The sequence below is a fragment of the Pogona vitticeps genome, chromosome 6, assembly GCF_051106095.1.
Source record: "Pogona vitticeps strain Pit_001003342236 chromosome 6, PviZW2.1, whole genome shotgun sequence".
NCBI classification, from domain to species: Eukaryota; Metazoa; Chordata; class Lepidosauria; order Squamata; family Agamidae; genus Pogona; species Pogona vitticeps.
The window spans coordinates 51,179,079-51,201,008 of NC_135788.1; the positions used below are offsets into that span (position 1 = coordinate 51,179,079).

The following is a 21,930-nucleotide window of genomic DNA, read 5'->3' on the forward strand; positions in this document are numbered from 1 at the left end:
AAGACAACCTTAATCTACTAGAATGAAGAATTCAGTGATTATTCTTTACATCCATAGTGCACATTCTGTTGTTTTCCAAACACTTTGCAAAGACAGCAGCACACCATGCATTATAATACTTTATTATGAGATGTTTAAGCATGGATTACTATGTCCAGATCCACCTTTCCCAAGAAGAGATGCAGCCAGCACGCCAGTACAAGCTAGGCAAAGACACTATTTGCCACGCTTGCAATCTGATTATCCTCAAGTAGTAAGCACTCCCAAGGTGTGGATCTAGTCTTTCAGAGGGAGCGCTACTCCACCCACAAGAGCTGGTACTCTTGTTTCTAGTCTGGCCTCCCTTGAACATCACTGAGAGAGGCCACTGAACTGACAAGGGTGTGCTACCCTTATGGAATTCTAATTGTAGGATGTCCACCAAAGTAAGCAAGGTTGTTTCTGCTATTAAAACTAGACCTGATCTTGAATGAAAATTATCTAGATAACCATCATTATCTAAGGAGATACTATGTCACCATCCATTATAGGACTTCATTTAAAAATACTTCAAGGAGAGAAAGTGATCTTTAATTATCAGTGGTGCTGGAATCTAATGAAATTTTAAAGAAGGCTTCGAAAAGTGCTGTAAATAAAAACAATATTGCATGTCATTATAGTATATTTGCGTTTTAACTATTTTATTACTTTATTCCAGCAGCAGTTGTATATTGCCATGATAATATGAGTCCCGACTCCAGCTACTAGGAGGTACTGTCCCATTTCTTTTAGCTTAGGTTCCTTGCCTTGTCTTGTCATTGTGTACTTGGTTGTTTCAACAAATCAATCACAACATGTGACTACTCACAAATATGAAATACGTAACTAAAAATGCATAGATTAAAAGGTTCTGAGGGCTGGATTTCAAATCTATAACCACTGTTCACTGCTACTTGAAATTTGACCATATGTGGCCTCAGGGAAAGTATATTCCTCTGTTATAAAGCCAACCAATCTTCCACTGAAAAGTGGCAATCAAATAACAAAGAGGTGCGTCAAATAGAACCTATGACCAGAGCATGGCAATAGGAATGCCTAATAATGTCATGCCTCCTTACTTCATTTCTCAGCTTGTGAAATACATTACCGAAGAAAGACTGGATGTTTTATATCTAGTCAGAGAACATTCCAGTGGCACATTTTGTTCTGGTACAGAAATGCTTCATTAACAACTTGTCTCTTTTTAAATTAAGAGGCAAAATAAAGAGAGACAGATCCTTGTCCAGCCTACAATGAATCAATGTATTCCTTTGAAAATTTTTACTGGCCAAATGTTGACAGAAATGGCTGATCAGTACATAAAACCCTATTCAGAAATTGTGGATAATAATACAGTATTTAAGGAGGGACAGTGTACTAGACCTTCTCCCTCTGCCATAATTTCCATGACACTCTATATATGGAAAATTCATTTTTAAAAAGGGAAAGCAAAACAAAAGTACTGTGGTCTCTTTAAGACTAACATATGTCTTTCTATGTGAGTTTTCTTGGATTACAATTCATTAATTCAAATGTCTGAGGGAAAGCATGAAAGTTCATGAATTGTAATAAATTTGTTCGTCTTAAAGGGTTCGTTTGGTTTTGTCTGGTTTTGTTTTCCTGCCTGTTTTTGCTGAGATAGGTTAATACTTTTCTGAAGACTTTTTAAAATTGCCAATGGAGTCTCTTTCTTCAGTTTTAAATGCCTTTTCCCCCCAGTGTTCAAAGTCATGTGCAGACCTTCCTGAGTCGGAATCCCTCTCTTTCAGAAGGATGCCCTCCACAGTTAGAAGGCAATGAAAATGATTATTGGAGTTCCATAATTTATTCTTTGGGCACCATCTCAGTAAGTGAAGAAATCTGGGTTACCATGGTGTGAGGGCACATATAATCCAGTACTTATTAAAATAGGGGCACTTACTGCAGGTAGAGGAGAGTGTGCTTCATTGTCCTCATTGACAGATGTTGAGCAATGTCATATTTGCAAAAATGGCGAGCAATAAAGGTGTGTAAAGGCAAAGTTGCACAGTCAGGATATTATTTTTAGCCCACTTAAGTGATGCAACACAATAGTGCAAAAGTAAATAAATACAAGTAAAACAAAAATGCCCTTTTCATTCAAAACAGGATGGAGGCTGCCATCTGCAGTCACGGCCAGACCACACGCACCTCTACACATCACCACTGATGTGCAGGAAGAACACATACACTGAACCCCACTCTAGATGGATCTGGGTGATCATGCAAAAAGAAAATTGTGTTTATTTGGGGAGAGCCTAATCATTCCAAATATATAGTAGGCTTGAAACCTAGACCAATCTGGAATGGACAGGTCTTCATTACGAATGGATTGGAATGCCCTAACAAGAACATTGTATAGTCAGTGTTCTTTAGTGTCATCCCAGCCATCCCAGCAGGGGGCTATAGAACAGGATAAACTCCTGTGTAACTGGTCTCCTTGTTGTCCATTGGGACTTTCCTTGTGGATTAGGACCTTAGAAAATCAACATTCCTACTTCCATGGGGACCACACACCCCTAGATAGCAGAGACTTTCTTCAGATTCATTGCACTTTATTTTTAAGATAAAAATACCTGGTGGAGGTTGGACTAGTGCACTTCTCTCTACCTGTGATAAATATACTTGCTCAGATAGTTCTATAGTCTTTTCTTTGATGTGTCTTATCTCATTGTTCCATTGTTTTATTGTGTTTCATCCTTTATTTTTTATTTTTTGTTTTGTTAATGTCTTGAGGAGCCATGATGAAAATATGCTGTACATTTGAAAATTACGTTTTCACCTTTGTTATTATCTTTTTGATGTAATTTCTATTCTCCATCTTTAAGAAGCCATAGAAATACTGTATATTGAAATTGTTCATGAAATAGAGAAAATTAATAGATAACGGAGCTGTTTATTATTTGTTTGCTTTTTCCATTCACACACTGTTCACCTATGATTGCCAGTCTCACTGTATTTTTGGAATGTAACATGGCTCCTGGATTGCAGCTGAGCATTATACAGAAGGCTAGTTCTGTTGCTAAGGCATCACAGCAGCTGCAGTACAACATGAGTAGATCTGGTTTCTATGGAGTCTAGCAAACAGCTTCTAGTGGGAATTCCCTTTGGATACACAATACATTAATCTTTCCATCTCACATCAGAATTGTAGTAAATTAATTTATGTTCCAATATCGCAGCTAGGCTGTGGAGCACTCTGAATGAACAGTTGTAAACACAAATGAAACAAATGGGTCTCTTGTGAGCTTTCGTTGCCATTTTTTCCTGTTGTCTCAGCAAAGTGGTTGTTCTACATTCAAATTATTTTCAAATTTGCTTGAAAATTTGCTGTTCAAGAAGCTAGACAGTCAGCCCCCTTCTTTACCCACACAGCTGTGCTAAAGAAAGAGACAAGTGTTTTTCACTGTATGCATCTAAGTGGTAAGTGTATACTTGGCATTTGTTAATACAGTAGTAAAAATTAACTTAATGTAGTCAATGGCAGTGCTGGCAGTACCAGGAAATGTACAATATGGATTATAAGAGCAGCTTTTATACTTATTTTCTTCATCTATTACTATTAGCATTTGTGCTTCAAATGGGAGATCCATAGATGTCTCTGTGGGATGGAGGTTATACAAAGCATAAAATTGAATGCATTTTATTATAAGCAAGATAGAGGAGGCAGCCATTTTAACTTCCCACGGTGCCCTCATATACCATCACTTCAAGACATTGTGGCAAATTTTAAGTACAGGTAGCTGCTCAGAACTAAATGAAATCAATGAAGTTGCTTCTCAGATCTAAAAGAAACCAATGAACCCTACAAAGAATGCTTTGTGACAGCAGGTGTGGACAAGCTGATAAATGGTATCATTAGTGACGTCAGGATTTGAACCTGACATTTTTCTGTTGGTTCCTCCTCATGTACATAACATACTTATGATGTATTAATCATTATTATGATTCTTCCAGAATGTTCTGAATCTGCTGGTGTTTTGTTATTCAGAACCTATATACAGCTTGCCACTCATTTCGTCTGATGGTTTTCTAGTGGTGTAGACCTCTTACTTCTATGCTGACTTGAGACTTCAAAAACAAAAGGGAATGTCAGGTACCTAGGAAGCACTATAGACAGTTGGTGGACTATTAGGAGTTCCGTCTGTTATAGTCTTCTGTTTGGTGGTGCCCTCTCTTTGTAAGGCTGTTCAATCCAACTTTAATTTAACATTAGTGGACTAAGCTGGAGAGAAAAGCATTGATGCATCTCTACATTACGTATTCACTGCTGTCCTTATTGCATCCCGTGTCAATGCTAGAGAGTAGCACTGGCCATACAAAGCTGTCTAAACCCCAAAACCTGGCTCTGAGATGTCTTCCCCAGAATAAAGTGTTGTGGGTTGTATGCCCTCAGAGGTTGCCCATATTGCTACACCAGTAAGTAGAAGATACCGCTTATAATAATATGTGAGGGTGCTGTTTGTTTCTTAACCAGTAAGACTGTATAGAAAATGTACATTAAGAGTGAGGTTTAATCTCCCTAAAGAGAACATTTGTTATTGAACATTAATCTAGCAATAAAGCAAGATTTCACAGCAAAATCTAGCCTTTTGACAATAAGCTCTTAAATAAAATCAACAAGGATCTACATTGGGGAGAAGATAATGGGATATATTCTAACATCATCCATTCTGGAGCCAGTGACATTTCCTTTGTTTTGGCAAGAAGGCTACTGAAAATAATAATTTCTGTAATGGGCATTCTCTCTGCCAAACCGTTGAAACCATTATATGTGCATCAACCATTTTAATTAAGAGGCCTGAATTAGACTTTCTCAGCAATTAACCTTTCTTTACAAGTGCACCATGTTTTTTTCTCCTGTTCCTTATATATGAGAAAGCAATAATCCCTTCTTTACACATATACATTTTTCTGCCCCACCCCAATAGTTAACATTAGATAGCAGTAGGCCTGAATCTCAGTAAGCAGTGGGAGCACACATAGGTCCTGTCCCCAGTGTCCATTCCCACCTGGAAGTCTCCTAAGGCCTTCACATGCTTTATATGTGAAGATGATATAGTCATTTCCACTGAATTTGATCATTGTACTTGCATGACTAGGAATCTTGATAAAGCACAGCTCCCAATCAGGCAAGTATTGCAAGCATATTGAGTTGAATATACTTACAGCCTCTTCTTCAGATCTGAATAGGGGACTTAGCCTTTGGGCTTACATGAGTGCTTCTGTACCCCACCTTGCCCCACCCACCCTTTGAGCCTTCTGTGGATTCAGACTTAACATTTGAATAAGGCCAGGGCCAGTTTCCACCAAGAAAGCAAACTCTCTACTATGTTCCTTTCCAAACAGGGAAGTTGCTTGGGTGAAATAGCTAACCCATCATACTGTATGATTCTAACCATGCTAGAATAGAGGCCTCTTGGCATGGTTAAAAGAGAGCCTGTGGATATTGTATTGTGTTGGACTGGGACTTGGGAGTCAGACTCAGAGGCCCACTCTGTCATGCAATTCATTTAGTCAGTGTTTCTCAACCTGAGCTGTCTCACAGGATTGTAAAGACAGTAAAGCAGGGAGAGGACAAGGAAGAGAACCATTAGGTTCATTGAAATAAAACGATGTTATATCATGAATAGATTTATAATAAATTAGTTTGTATCATGAGGAAATTACCGTAGTAATGTGGAAGCTCTGCTTCCCTCTCAATTCAGAATGCATCCACCTAAAGAAAATTATTCTGCTACAAGTTGGATCAGAAACACAATGGGGCCCACAGGCCTCTTGCTCCCCACCAACACGGCAGGCTTTCTCACACACTCCCTTTTCCTTGCCTAGCAGCAACAATGGCCCAATGCCAAGGCCTGACCCTAAACCCCATTTACGTAGATGGTACTAGTGGACAGTGAATGATCTCTGGACCCTCAGATACTGCCCCCTTGGCCTACGTGCATACAGCTCTATGCACATAAGAGTAATTTGGGGGGGGGATGGAGACCTACAAGCAAGAGCTTCAGTATGAATGCTTCTAACTTGATTCTTTTAAGAAAAAAAATATTCAGCTATGGAGATGCAAAGGAGCTTCGTTCATTCGTTTAGTCATTTAGTCGTGTACGACTCTTCGTGACCCCATGGACCAGAGCACACCGGGCCCTCCTATCTTCTACTGCCTCCCGGAGTTGTGTCAAATTCATGTTGGTTGCTTCGCAGGCACTGTCCAGCCTTCTCATCCTTGGTCATCCCCTTCTCCTCTTGCCATCACACTTTCCCAACATCAGGGTCTTTTCCAGGGAGTCTTTTCTTCTCATTAGATGGCCAAAGTACTGGAGCCTCAGCTTCAGGATCTGTCCTTCCAGTGAGCACTCAGGGTTGATTTCCTTTAGAATTGATAGGTTTGTTCTCCTTGCAGTCCAGGGGATTCTCAAGAGTCTCCTCCAGCACCACAATTCAAAGGCATCAATTCGTCGGCGGTCTGCTTTCTTTATGGTCCAGCTCTCACTTCCATACATCATGACAGGAAAAACCATAGCTTTGACTATTCAGACTTTTGTCGGCAAGGTGATGTCTCTGCTTTTTAACATGCTGTCAAGATTTGTCATCGCTTTCCTCCCAAAAAGCAGGCGTCTTTTAATTTCGTGGCTGCTGTCTCCATCTGCAGTGATCATGGATCCCAGGAAAATAAAATCTGTCACTGCCTCCATATCTTCCCCTTCAATTTGCCAGGAGGTGATGGGACCAGTGGCCATGATCTTAGTTTTTTTGATGTTGAGTTTCAGACCATTTTTTGCACTCTCTTCTTTCACCCTGATTACAAGGTTCTTTAATTCCTCCTCACTTTCTGCCATCAGAGTGGTGTCATCTGCATATCGGAGGTTGTTGATATTTCTTCCGGCAATCTTAATTCCGGCTTGGGATTCCTCCAGTCCAGCCTTCCGCATGATGTATTCTGCATATAAGTTGAATAAGATGGGAGACAATATACAGCCTTGTTGTACTCCTTTCCCAATTTTGAACCAATCCGTTGTTCCATATCCAGTTCTAACTGTTGCTTCCTGTCCCACGTATAGGTTTCTCAGTAGATAGATAAGGTGGTCAGGCACTCCCATTTCTTTAAGAACTTGCCATAGTTTGTTGTGGTCCACACAGTCAAAGGCTTTTGCATAGTCAATGAAGCAGAAGTAGATGTTTTTCTGGAACTCTCTGGCTTTCTCCATAATCCAGCGCAAGTTAGCAATTTGGTCTCGAGTGCCTCTGCCTCTTCGGAATCCAGCTTGTACTTCTGGGAGTTCTCGGTCCACATACTGCTGAAGCCTACCTTGTAGGATTTTGAGCATAACCTTGCTAGCGTGTGAAATGAGTGCAATTGTGCGGTAGTTGGAGCAATCTTTGGCACTGCCTTTCTTTGGGATTGGGATGTAGACTGATCTTTTCCAATCCTCTGGCCACTGTTGGGTTTTCCAAACTTGCTGGCATATTGAATGCAGCACCTTAACAGCATCATCTTTCAAGATTTTAAATAGTTCCACTGGAATGCCAACACTTCCACTGGCCTTGTTGTTAGCCAGGCTTTCTAAGGCCCACTTGACTTCACTCTCCAGGATGTCTGGCTCAAGGTCAGCAACTACATTGTCTGGGTTGTCCGGGATATCCACATCTTTCTGATATAATTCCTCTGTGTATTCTTGCCACCTCTTCTTGATGTCTTCTGCTTCTGTTAAGTCCCTCCCATTTTTGTCCTTTATCATGTCCATCTTTGCGCGAAATGTTCCTCTAATATCTCCAATTTTCCTGAACAGATCTCTGGTTTTTCCTTTTCTGTTATTTTCCTCTATTTCTTTGCATTGTTCATTTAAGAAGGCCCTCTTGTCTCTCCTTGCTATTCTTTGGAAGTCTGCATTCAATTTTCTGTAACTTTCCTTATCTCCCTTGCCTTTTGTTTCCCTTCTCTTCTCTGCTATTTGTAAGGCCTCATTGGACAGCCACTTTGCTTTCTTGCCTTTCCTTTTCTTTGGGATGGTTTTTGTTGCTGCCTCCTGGACAATGTTACGAGCCTCTATCCAAAGTTCTTCAGGCACTCTGTCCACCAAATCTAGTTCCTTAAATCTGTTCTTTACTTCTACTCATAGGGTATTTGGTTTAGATTATACCTGAGTGGCCCAGTGGTTTTTCCTACTCTCTTCAGTCTAAGCTTGAATTTTGCTATGAGAAGCTGATGATCAGAGCCGCAGTCAGCTCCAGGTCTTGTTTTTGCTGACTGTATAGAGCTTCTCCATCTTTGGCTGCAGAGAATATAATCAATCTGATTTCGATATTGCCCATCTGGTGATTTCCATGTATAGAGTCGCCTCTTGTGTTGTTGGAAAAGAGTGTTTGTGATGACCAGCTTATTCTCTTGACAAAACTCTATGAGCCTTTGTCCTGCTTCGTTCTGAACTCCAAGGCCAAACTTCCCTGTTATACCCTTTATCTCTTGGCTCCCTACTTTAGCATTCCAGTCCCCTAGAATGAGAAGAACATCTTTCTTTGGTGTCAGTTCTAGAAGGTGTTGTAAGTCTTCACAGAATTGGTCAATTTCAGTCTCCTCAGCAGTGGTGGTTGGTGCATAAACTTGGATTATTGTGATGTTGAAAGGTCTGCCTTGGATTCGTATTGACATCATTCTATCATTTTTGAGATTGTATCCCATTACAGCTTTTCCCACTCTTTTGTTGACTAAGAAGGCTACTCCATTCCTTCTACGGGATTCTTGCCCACAATAGTAGATATGATAATCATCTGAGCTGAATTCGCCCATTCCTGTCCATTTTAGTTCACTGATGCCCAGGATGTCGATGTTTATTCTTGCCATCTCCTGTTTGACCACCTCCAGCTTCCCAATGTTCATAGATCTTACATTCCAGGTTCCTATGCAGTATTTTTCTTTGCAGCAATGGATTTTCCTTTCACTTCCAGGCACGTCCACGGCTGAGCGTCCTTTCGGCTTTGGCCCAACCACTTCATTAGCTCTGGAGCTACTTGTACTTGTCCTCTGCTCTTCCTCAGTAGCATGTTGGATGCCTTCCGACCTGAGGGTCCCATCTTCCAGCGTCATATCTTTTAGCCTTTTGTTTCTGATCATGGGGCATTCTTGGCAAAGATACTGGAGTGGCATTGCCAGTCCCTACTCTAGGTGGATTGCGTTTAGTCGGAACTCTCCACTATGTCCTGTCCGTCTTGGGTGTCCCTGCACGGCATAGCCCATAGATTTTCTGAGGTACTCAAGCCCCTTCGCCACGACAAGGCAGCAATCCATGAAGGAGCTACAGAGCAGAAAGAACAGGGCTTAGCTTTCTTATACAGGAGACTGAAACCAGACAGAAATATCTAGGTTCTACTTAGTTATAGCACAAAACCATTAGGATTGCCAGGTCTCACAATGCTGGCTGAAGCATCTGGGAAATGCTGTGCTTCACTGGGTTCATAGGCAGGAGATCAATCTTAGCAGAACTGATGCTGTAGGAGGAGGTGTAAGGATGTAAGGTGGCCATAAAGCTTAGGCACAAAACCTGAGAGGAACGGTAGCAATTATTGCAACTGCTTGGGTTCTATTGCAGCTACTTTACCATATTAGGTGGTTACGTGGATTTTCTCCAAGTTTTGGGACCCTTTACTTGGTTTTATTTGTATTCATTTTTCACAATCAGCCCCCTGTTCATACGTGTCTTACTTCTGTGATATCACAAGGACCCACACCCTGGTCTTAGGCTACGTATTAATTTTATATTAGACCACGCTTCGATCTTCGTTGATGCTTATGTACTTTGAAACTATTTGCCTGCTTCTTGCAGATTAACCACTGACTAGCATAAATGGATTATCTGTGCCCCTACTGTTGATTAAAGAGTATTTTGCAACACTGAAAAGATAGATGACCACTCCCTCTGACTTAATATACAGAAGGTCTTAGTGTTATCAGCATATAAACACATGGCATATAGACAACATTTACACATATACTGTATATATTTTTAGACATATGAAAGCCTCTTATTTTGAAGCCTATGTATACTTTTCTCCTTTTCTCTCTCTCTTTTTCTTTTCCCTTTTCTTTCCCCTCCTTTCTTTTTCTTTTGGAAAACATTATTGTGTTTTTAGTCCTACTGTATTAACAGTTAAATTGTATTTTATATTAAATTTTAACAAGTATTTAAAGAAAAAGAAATCACATGGAATTAGATGCTGATTTACTGGCAGACCTAAACATCTCCTATTTTTTTAACCAGGGCTGTTAATTAGTTATGCAATTTAGGATACCTCTGCTAGCAGGCCTAAACCATTAAGAAGAAATTAAACTCTAAATTCCACTTTTTTTTCTGCAATGATCTGCTTCCGTCACTACTACAGCTCCTATTATGACTTGTGTAAAGGTATGGCCAACATGTGATAGCACTCTTCATGGTCTGTATAGCACCTTCATATTTTCAGTATCTACAGGCTTCCTCAATGCCATAATAGGGCTACCCATTGTTCAGTCACACACAGCAGCAGCCTGGTCATTAAGAGCCACTGGCAGTTTTGTTCCCATAGATTCATGTATCCCTGGGTGCTGCAGCTTGCCTTTGCACACACACTCTTCTCTCCTCCCCACCCCCTAAGAAGTACCAATCATGAAGGAGCACCTGAGTTTCTTGGCAACCACCATGGCACTAGTACACAAATTAATTTCATAGACAATGTAACATCTAGGTGTCCCTGGCATCCTAGAGGAGACAACATGATCTTCATGGTTTTCTTGTCTTCTCTTGATTCCTGGTTCTACTACACCATCTAGGTTTATACCTTTGCCTGTTTTTTTTTCCTTCTTTGTTGTTTGCCTGTTATGTCCAATTATGTCATTTTACTTTTCGGCTTGTTTTTTATACGTACACCACCCAGAATAGAAACCTTCGGGTAGTGTGGGTGGCATATAAGTTAAATAAATAAATAAATAAATAAATAAATAAATAAATAAATAAATAAATAAATAGTGCCATGCACTATTAGGGTGGTATATAAACCTCAGAAATAAACAAATAAATATCTCAGTCCTACCAACTTCCTCAGATACAGAGTACCTTATTTAAAGCATCTGTAGCACTAGCCATTGAAATGGCTTACACTTTTCCACCAGTTAATTGTAATGGCACATGACAGATCTTCTCATATTCCCTGCGAGCCCAAAGGAATCTCATCCCTATTATATTACATTCAGTGCTGAAAGGGCAAATACATAATGACGTCCAATTAGGAGCATTTCTTCTGCTGGTGTCTCACAGGTATACTATAGCAAAAGATAACTAAATAAGGAGGAAGATATAACTGTATGCTTCCTAATTGCACTGCTTTTGTTTACTTGAGGCTTAGGCATAAAGCAAAGTACTGTAACTTGGTAGTGAAACTGATGGGAGGCAGAGACATGTTAACTGCTGTAAGATTATTGCTGCTGTTTATTTATAGCTTTCCCTTTGTACCTGGTCCTTTTCAGTTCTTACCCATCATCTTCTTTATTGTATTGGCTTGTTTGAGGATTAATGACTGGAATGAAGATGTCTTTCATCTGCAATTAAAGACAGACATTCTTTATTCTTTGGTGTATGTTTCAATTTTTATCTTACTTGTTACCATTTTGGGATAGTAACCAGGATCAATCTTTGAAGCACAATTATTCTAGTAAAATGGAATTGGGTAGTATAGCTAGTCTAGAAATAGTATCTCCATGGCTAATATTGCTATAAGTCAGCCTGACACTAAAGGGTATAGGAAAGACCATGAAAAGCAAAGGTAATAAATAAGACACTGACAGATGCTAATTGGGCTATCTTTGTAAATGTGCACAGGGTCTGCAGGTTTTTTTTTTTATTGCAGCCTATGTGAGTCTTACATATGATGCTAAATCAGATTAAAGGATAGAAACTGGTAAAAGTTAGTCCTTGGAAATGGAATTCATTTTACTCTTTATGTTCAGTGGTAAAATAGCTGTACAAATAAACAGATGAACAATTATAATAGAGGTGTTAGTCAGTCATTTTAATTTACAATGTATGGCATAACAGATTGAGAGTTTCTGGTTTTATTATGACTTATAAGTACATTTTTATGTTGGAAGCTGCTTTGGGAGGTCTTTAACTCTGAATGGTGTCCTGCAAATATTTTGAATAAATAATACGTTATAGGTACAGGAAATTAATCCCACACTGGAAAAATGGCATGCCAGACCAATTTATATACGTAACTAATTCTGAAATAATGGGCAGAGAAGTCCCTCCATTAGCAGAAAGGAATTCTGCTGTCACAATTTAGAGGTTTGCTTAGGAGTCCCAATTTACCCTCATATAAAGGTCTGTGAGTAGAAATTGGGGTGGTCAACTCCCAAAGGTCTGTGAGCTGCACACACAGACACCTCTGGATTTTGATGTGCCATTCCCCCATCTCCTAGAAAAGGAAATAAGTGGAGGTAAATTTGGTTTCAGAAGAAACGCTGCCCTTCTATGCTTAAAAAAAGATGTCAAGGATATGTGGTAAATAAAACACATATACCACACATAGATACCCTCTCCAAAGGAGCTTTGTTGGTAAAATATTAGGAAGTGTCAAGGTCAGATGTGTTGTATTTTTCAAGGGGGGTGGCATCTATGCAAGCCCCACTCTGCCTACTGCTTGTGTAAGTGTATAAGTGATAGTGTTTCTGCTGATATAGTAAGCAGTCTAATGGTGCATATTTGTCACTTCCTTCCCCTTCCCCTGGCAGGATTGGATTGCTCTGTAAGTGAATTCAGCATGCTGTGTGATCCAGAGATCTGACCCAAAGCTAGTGACATTTACTGACAATTCCAACAAAGCATTACCAGGCACAGGAGTAGTTTTGAGAAATCCTCTTCTGGTTTTAAAATCAGAATTTGGAAAGTAGTCCTTCCTCCCAAATTTTGCCAAGGCAGCATTTGCCTCTTAGAGAAAATATAAAGCATTTCTTTTAGCACCCTTTCAATTAATGTAAACCAAATTAGGGCAAAGCTCACATTTCTCCCAGGTCAGTGTTTTCACAGGTATTTTTATCTCTCCCTAATGTAAATGTTTCCAGCCCACTCTCATCTTCCGCTCTTCCATTAGCTGTAATTCCACGGCAACACCACCTAACTAACAAGATTTGTTTCTTTGATGTTTTCATCTTGTGCTCTGTTTTGCTTAATTGTTGTCTTTTCCTTTCCCTTCTTCCCAGTCCAATATTTGCACTATCTCTTTGCAACTTAGCCCTTTGATTTTCCAGACTTGGCAGCTTGCCTGTCCTTATCTTTCTTCATAAACCCAGTCTTCCATCCTCTTAATCATGCTTGTCTTTGAGGTTTCTTTCATTTGTCAACAGCTTTTCATAAAGCAATAAAATGAATGCAGTATTTCATATGCTCTTGCTCAAAACCCCTCCAAATCAAGAGCCAGGCTCCAAAGAGCTACTTTAGGCATGTCCAAGGGGCTTGGGGGCTGCCTCCAGCAGGACTGATAGCATTTCCTCTTCAAACTGCAGAGGCCCCGCATTGTACAAGATATTGCCTTTGAAAATTCTCTTCATTGCAAAAATGATTTGCTGCATCGAACTAAGAGCTGACGCTTCAGAAATATAAGCCTGAGAAATAAAAGCCTAAGTCCCCAGAGATGCAATTTTATATTTTTATTATAATTACATTTATAGCTTGCCTTTTCTGCAGTGAGCCCAAAGGAGCATATGTCCTGTTCCCCACATTATCCTCAGAACTGTGTGTGTGTGTGTGTGTGTGTGTGTGTAAAAAATAATTGTCTGGTCCAATATTACACCCATTATGTTTCATGACTCAGTGGGATAAGAAGTTGGATCTCCTGAGTCATTTGCATAGAAAGAACTGTGGTCTTTACCTGCCTATCTTTCCGGATACTTTACATCAGAGGTCATCAACCCCCGGTCCGCGGCCCAGCGCCAGTCCGTAGCCTGAGCCGGACCCGGCCACGAAGGCAGACCCCCTGCACGCACTCCCCTCCCTACAGCTGCTTTGTACACGTGCACACGTGCCAGCACCAGCATTCCCCCCAGCCCTTTGCACATACGCCCGAGGCATCCACACAGCAGCTCCTCCTTTTGAGCTCCCAGAGAGCGCAAGGAGCAAGAAGCAGCGGTGTGAGGCTTGGCGGGGCCTGAGCTGCAAGCCTGGCACTGTCCCTGCAGGGAAGACGGTTGTTGGTGGGCCCAGCGCGTCTCTGGTTTCCGCTGGCGGCGGCAGCAGGACAGGCACCCCCTGAGCCAACCTGGCAACACACACGCACCCACCCCCGGCCCCTTGCCCACAGCACTCAAAGCCAGCACTTCAGAGGCAGCCAACCGAGTCTGCTGAGGGGGAGGGAGAGCGGGACTTTCCGAGAGCACCTGGCAGCCCCAGAGAAGAGGCAGGCGGGCTGGCAGGGGCCGTATCCGCGGCCAAGGGGGCGGCAGAAGGGTAGGTGCACCTGGGCGAGCCAACCCTTAGTCGCGGCTGGAGGGATGGATGGACAGCCAGCCAGCCAGGTTGGAGGGACGGACTGACGGAGAGACCCGCACCAGGGCATAGGTACAGCAGTTTCGCTCCTTGATTGCAGCTCGGGAGCAAACCCCTGGCAAGCGCCCGAACTGGCTTGCCGGAGCAGCCGGCAAGGAGGGCGCTCAGCAGCTGAGGGGGTGAGGTCTCTGGACATGCACAGAGGGCCTGAAGCCCACTGCTTCGCTTCCTGCCCACTGCTTCTCTCTTTATCTGTTTCAGGGCATTGCACAATTTAAAATCGTGATGTTATATGAAATATAAAGTTCAAACAAACATAAACAAGACCAAAAGCCAGCTACTTCGACAGCGTTATCTGGGCTGTTTACTAAACCTTCTTTGGTGCACGTAGAGGGTCATAAAGTGCCTTCAAAAACTGAACAAACCCACTTGAGGAGCACCCAGAGGAGCCACCTTCCCTCCCGCAGGCCTTCGTGGCAACGCACACTGCCCTATAACTGGGGAGCTTTGGTGTTCGGAGAGAAGAAAGGCCACTGCCACCCAGCCCACCCCGCCTGCACCCGCTCCCTCCCCAGGGGTTCACCTGCAGACTCTGCATGCTCCCGTCGCTCCCTGTTTTGCCGGGGAAAGGGTTGCTGCATATGCCTGCCCTTGCTCCATCCTGTCCCGTCGCTCCGGCCCAAGAGGCTCCAGGGCTGCTGCTGCTGCTGCGGTGCTGACCTTGGGGATGCACGCCCAGTAGTAGGCGAGGAGGCTGGTGCTGAAGCCCAGCAGCAGCAAGAGCCCCAGGATCTCCCTCCCTCCTTCCCTCTCTCCACTGGGACAGTGAAGCTGCTGCTGGTGGCAGAAGCCCACGGAAGCCCAGGAGCCGGCAGGAGGCCGCCCATTGAAAACTCTCCCCCCACGCTCGGTTCCAAGGCCCAGGCTCTCCTCCCACCAGGAGAAAAATGAAGACTGCCCAAGAAACAGGAGGCATTCTGGGGTGGGGGTTCCGCAGAACACAAAATCCCACTTGTGCTACTGCTTCCCACACCCCCACTGAAGTGTGCGGTGGTGGTGGTTCTGATTGCTGCTGCTGCTGTTGTTGGATGCCCTCAAATTGCCCCCTCTGCACACTTAGGGTGACCCTGTGAATGCCCAGAATGCCCTGCCCTCAGCAGCCCTGCTCACCTCTTATAAACTCAACCCTATGGCTTCCTTGAGGGAGTCAGTCCATCTCCTATTGGGTCTTCCTCTTCTCCTGCTGCCTTCCAGGTTTCCCAGCATCATTGCCTTTTCCAAAGAACACCCCCCGCCTTCTCATGAGGCACCCCAAGTAGGACAGCCTCAGTTTCATGATTTTAACTTCCCAAGAAACTTCAGGCTTGATTTGATATTGGACCCGCTTGTTGGTCTTTTTGGCAGTCCAATACTACTGCATAACAAGTCCCCCCATGCACGGACACCCCCACACACACCCCTTCATGGATGCTGGCGGCAGCACACATACCCTGGTCCTTGGAAGAATTGTCTTCAACAAAACCGGTCCCTGGCATTAAAAAAGTTGGGGACCACGGCTTTACATGATTGGATACTTTTAAGAGTGAAAGATAATATGGGTTTAACCTTGACACGGTTCTAATAAAATCTGGAGGAAATTTGAATCCTTTTCTTTATTTTTCATGTAGTTGTAGGCAGATCTCTAGAACAGTTTCATCTTTTAGGTACCCAAGTGGAAAACGGAGATAAAATTGCTTAGATATGGTCAGAGAGTGTGGGTTGAGAGAGCAAGATCTCTGTTGTCTGATATGTCTGTGGCAAGTAGTTCAATATTATCTTAATTTTTTCCTGGAGATAAATTTTTTGCTTTGCTGTAGCCCCAGCGTTGCCAGACAAAGAATCTGCCTGAAACAGAACATCAAATTTTGCCCCGCCCACCCATTGGCCCAAATCCAGTCAAATTATTTGGCTATAATAATAATCATGTGCCCTCAAGTCAACTTATGGTGACTCTGTTCAGAGTTGTCTAGGTAGAGAGTACTCAGAAGTGGTTTACCCTTCCCTTCTTCTGGGGGCATCCTGGGACTGTGCAGCTTGCCCAAGGCCACACTGGCTGGCTCTACTAATAGGAGGCACAGTGGAGAATTGAACTCACAAACTCTGGCTCTGCAGCCAAATATCAGGAGGCAGAAAAATCTCTCAAATAGTCTCTCCCAAATCCCTAGAAAGTGCAGCACTTTGCTGCACTTTCAAGGGCCCTACAATCTGCTTCTTGCATTGGTTTAATCCAGAAGAGCCTGAAGCTGATCAGCCACCACCCTCTCCGCCACTTTGCTGAGGAAGAAAACATTGGTGACGGGCCTATAATTGCCAATATCGTCCGCTGCCAAGTTTGGCTTCTTCCTGATGGGCCTAATGAGTGTCTCCTTGAGGGCACCTGCCATCCTGGAGAGACCCATTAATTATTGCTGTGGCCCATTCCATTGTTATAGGCCTCGCTGCTTCGATTAGGCAGGCTGGGCAAGGGTCAAGAAAGGAGGTGGTGGCCTGACAGCAGTCAAGCACTTTGTCCACCATTCTTCTGGAACGAATGGCAATAGCACCTACACCATGTCTCCCTTTGCCAGAAATCACTCTGATATTAAAAGTCCCCTCTGGGGGGGGGGGAGGCAAGCCTTCCACTCCATGCCAACCAAGAAAGAAAAAATAAACCCAAAGATTTAACAACTAAAGAGTAGCCGATAATTAGTAACAGAATTAACAATCAAATCAAATAAATGATCAAACAAAATAAACAGACCATAACATGATAAATGCAATAAGACCCAGATTAATCAGATATCAGTAACAATATACTGTAAACAAATTAAACAATTAACACTATAATTCATATAGAATTATGCAAAAAGAAAACAATTTAAGAAAACTAAACAAAATAAAAATTAAAAAGAGCATACACAAACAGTCCCCCAATCACCCCTCCCCTCCCCATTGCACTTATATAACAGGGACTGTGCCTCCTCCAGCCAGCCAGAACAAAAGGTGTAATTGAATAGGATCACTGGGTTTAATGGCTCTCCTCCTCTTGGTATTGTTAATGGACAGCAAAGATGGAATGTGCTGCCTTCTCCATGGGCCCAACTGCCCTTGTTGGAACCACAGCACAACAACTCTCCAAACGTCGATGGACCAGGTTCATCTGAATATCAGCCAGGAGAGCCAGGGAACAGAAGCAGGAGTAACAGCAGCTGAAACCGGGGTCATCTATGAGAGAACACTGACAATCGCACCCCCTGAGGATGACAGCTGCAAGAGGAAAAAAGCCACCCGGGGCAAGCACAATACCCTCACAACAGGGCCAGCCACCAGCAGCGTTGTCTCGGCATCCTTAGCAACCACAGCTCCCCTCAGTTCCAGCGGGTTATCAGGAAGTTCCATGGTGGTCAATGTTCAAATCACCACCAGAGTCATCACATTCCCAAGCTGCAATCCAAACCTTCATGGCGCAAGCTGTACCTCACTACTGCGGGGAAAATGCCCATACTCAGAAACAGGGAGACCATCCGCCATTCCTCGAGAACACAGCAGCCCGGCTGCAAAGCATTAAGTCTGTTCAAGGACTTCTATCTTTGGCAGAAAAAACCCAAGCAAGCGGGAGGGGTCAGGGAGGGAGTGAAAAACCCAAAAGCAGAAAGCAAAACACAGAATAGAGAAAAAACCAAAAAGAGAAACACAATAGAGACTGAAAACAAAGACTAACTAGCTTAAAACTCAGTATAACTAGAATTGAAGTACAATAAAGGTAGAGTGAATACAAAAGAATAGAGGTAAAAAATTAGAATGAGAAGCGAAAAGAGGAAAAGAAAAAAGAAAAAGCCAACCCGGCAGAGGAGAGCAACAGATATGTCCTACTACCGTAGGACGTAGGTAAGACTGTAAGGGAAGGGGTAGATGTTTTAGAAAGGGTTCCTAAATACAAATCTTGGGTAATCTTGGTTAGGTTATTTGAGTCATGGTATACAGTGATACCATGGCAGAGTGGTCCATTCTGCTTACTCTTCTGTAAGAGGTACCCACAGACAGGAACACAATGTGTCCTCATAATAATGCAGCATTACTCTCCCTCTTATCTTGCTGCTTGGCCCATCAAAGTGAGGAAAATCTTATTGATTTTGATGTGATGAAACTGGGATCTTACTAAAACCAAGTGCGGCAGCTCTTCTTAGTGTCTTCTCAGCATGTTATAATACAACCCAAGTGACAGTCCTTCTGTTCTTTCGATCATTCTGTCTTCCACACATAATCCTAAAAGCTGAACCACTCTACAATGAGTGTGATGCACTTGCCTCTGTATCATGACTAGGATGGTGCTGTACCTGACAGAAGCAGCTGTGTCTACTTTTAATTTCCCCAAGATCCCTCAAGGGACTTTGGGACTTTGAGGAGCCAATTATCTATTAAATAATGTATGGCATCTGAGATTGGCCCAGATGAGTAAAAGCACAGTTGTGTGGAACAAAGGGTTGTGATTAGTTAGTTGAATAATAATAGGAGAAATGCAAACAGCTGTACTAAAAACAAAGGAAGGATCCCACTCCCCAGGAGTTCATTATCTTCATTCATGGTCACAATATCCTATTAGTAGGAGGACCACAAAAATTACACAGGTTCTTTTTAATTTCTTTTAACAAATTATATTTTGCAATTCAAGTACAGTAATGCATTGCTAATTGCTCCCAAATGGAGCATTAATATAGGTTTAGTGAGGCTAACATATAATTAATGCATTTGTTGCAGAAGTGTTAGCAAAATCATTTTCTTCTTTCTTCATTTGCATTGCACAATTTAAGATATTGGATGAATATGACATATAGGTAAATTTAAAAATAAATTAAAATGTTAAGATAATTAGATTGTTTTTGATCAGAAGCAAGCTACTTCAATAGCATTATCTCAACCATTTGTTAGATCAGGGGTCAGGGAACTTTTTTACCCCCCCCCCAAATTTTATATATGCTGGCATTACCCCCCTTGGTTTAAAAGGAAGGAAATGATACATTATTTGAATCGAAAATCTTATTGAATCTACACAGGGTGTGTACCGAACTAGCAGAATGCACCAAATTTAATAAAGATATGCACTATTTTTGCTGGAACACATTGCACACCAGCCATGGGGTGGTATAGGGAGTAGTAAGATGTCCAATGTGTCTAGGAAGTTGCATTAAATTTTTGCTAGCTCACAGAGGATTTAATCATCATCAGTGGCTGCCAGAGTGGTTCTAGCAATGTGTTTGCTAGAGACTTCTGAGTTGGAGGTTCCCACTACTTTCATCATTCTGTGTGTGGTGTGCAAAAAGGAACAAACCAAGCTAAAGGTCATGTCACCCACCCTAGTGCCACAGCCCAACATCAAAGGACCAGTGTGCGATTTTTTAAAATCATCATCAATGGAAAACTCAGCAGTGGACAGAGGATTGGAAAAGATCAGTCTACATCCCAGTCCCAAAGAAGGCCAGTGCCAAAGAATGCTCCAACTACCGTACAATTGCACTCATTTCACACGCTAGCAAGGTTATGCTCAAAATCCTACAAGGTAGGCTTCAGCAGGATGTTGACCGAGAACTCCCAGAAGTACAAGTTGGATTTGGAAGGGGCAGAGGAACTAGAGACCAAATTGCAAACATGCGCTGGATAATGGAGAAAGCCAGAGAGTTCCAGAAAAACATCTTCTTCTTCATTGACTATGCAAAAGCCTTTGCCTGTGTGGACCACAGCAAACTATGGCAAATTCTTAAAGAAATGGGAGTGCCTGACCACCTTGTCTATCTCCTGAGAAATCTATATATGTACAGGAAGCCACAGTTAGAACTGGATATGGAACACCTGATTGGTTCAAAATTGGGAAAGGAGTACGCCACGGCTGTATATTGTCCCCCTGCTTATTTAACTTATATGCAGAATACATCATGTGAAAGGCAGGACTGGATGAATCCCAAACTGGAATTAAGATTGCCAAAAGAAATATCAACAACCTCAGATATGCAGATGATACCACTCTGAGAGCAGAAAGTGAGGAGGAATTAAAGACCCTAGTTATGAGGGTGAAAGAGGATAGTGCAACAAATGGTCTGAAGCTCGACATCCAAAAAACTAAGATCATGGCCACTAGTCCCACCACCTCCTGGCAGATAGAAGGGGAAGATATGGAGGCAGTGACAGATTTTACCTTCTTGGGCTCCATGATCACTGCAGATGGTGACAGCAGCCACGAAATTAAAAGACACCTGCTTCTTGGGAGGAAAGCGATGACAAATCTAGACAGCATCTTAAAAAGCAGAAACATCACCTTGCCGACAAAGGTCCGCATAGTCAAAGCTATGGTTTTTTCAGTAGCCATGTATGGAAATGAGAGCTGGACCATAAAGAAAGCTGACTGCTGAAGAATTGATGTTTTTGAATTGTGGTGCTGGAGGAGACTCTTGAGAGTCCCCTGGACTGCAAGGAGAACGAACCTATCCATTCTGAAGGAAATCAACCTGAGTGCTCACTGGAAGGACAGATCCTGAAGCTGAGGCTCTAGTACTTTGGCCATCTCATGAGAAGAGAAGACTCCTTGGAAAAGACCCTGATGTTGGGAAAGTGTGAGGGCAAGAGGAGAAGGGGATGACAGAGGATGAGATGGTTGGACAGCGTCATCGAAGCTACCAACGTGAATTCGACCCAACTTCGGGAGGCAGTGGCAGACAGGAGGGTCTGGAGTGCTCTGGTCCATGGGGTCACAAAGAGTAGGACATGACTTAACAACTAAACAACCACAACATTTATAAAGCTTATTAAGTACATTGCAATCCTTTCCTCCAAAGTAAACCACCCTCAGAAAAGCAGCTATATATAGGAGTGCAGACTTTTAATACACATTTTATATGCATTTTATATACTACATAAAGTGTATACACACATTTCACTTATTTGAAATGTAGTGTTGGAAAAGAGTTTTACGGATAGCATGACTTGTCAGAGAGATAAGTGGAGCAAATTAAGTGTGGACTCTCGCTAGAAGCTAAAATAACCAAACAAAGGGTATTTTACTACAGTGGCATCACGAGACGACAAGCTCACTGGCAAAGGCAGCCATGAAGGAAAAAGTGCAATACAGTAGGAAAAGAGGAAGAATGTACATGAGCTGGATTGACCCAATGAAGAAAGCCACAGTGTTTGTTTGTAAGACCTGTTGTTTAGTGTTGCAGTCAAAGCAGGACCAGGAGCAGAGAGACAGGGATTCAGATTTGGGGAATAAACTATAATACAGTGGTGCCCCGCTTAACGATTACCCCGTTTAACGACGAATCCGCTTTATGACGATCAGAAAACAGCTGATATTTGGGTTTCAAAATGGCCGCCC

The 21,930-nt window shown here is 42.5% G+C and overlaps 1 protein-coding gene across 2 annotated transcripts in view; it reads left to right on the forward strand.

Moving 5' to 3' along the window:
- TMEM108 (transmembrane protein 108) overlaps positions 1–21,930 on the forward strand; it is a 329,648-nt gene that overhangs the window by 147,463 nt on the left and 160,255 nt on the right. Inside the window, exon 1 of one of the 2 annotated variants that reach the window (XM_073003504.2) lies at positions 18,314–18,452. The exons of the other annotated variant lie outside the window; for it this stretch is intronic. The gene's annotated coding sequence lies outside the window, so the exon portion shown is untranslated. Of the gene's footprint in view, positions 1–18,313; positions 18,453–21,930 lie in introns of those variants that run through there. 2 annotated transcript variants of the gene reach the window in all.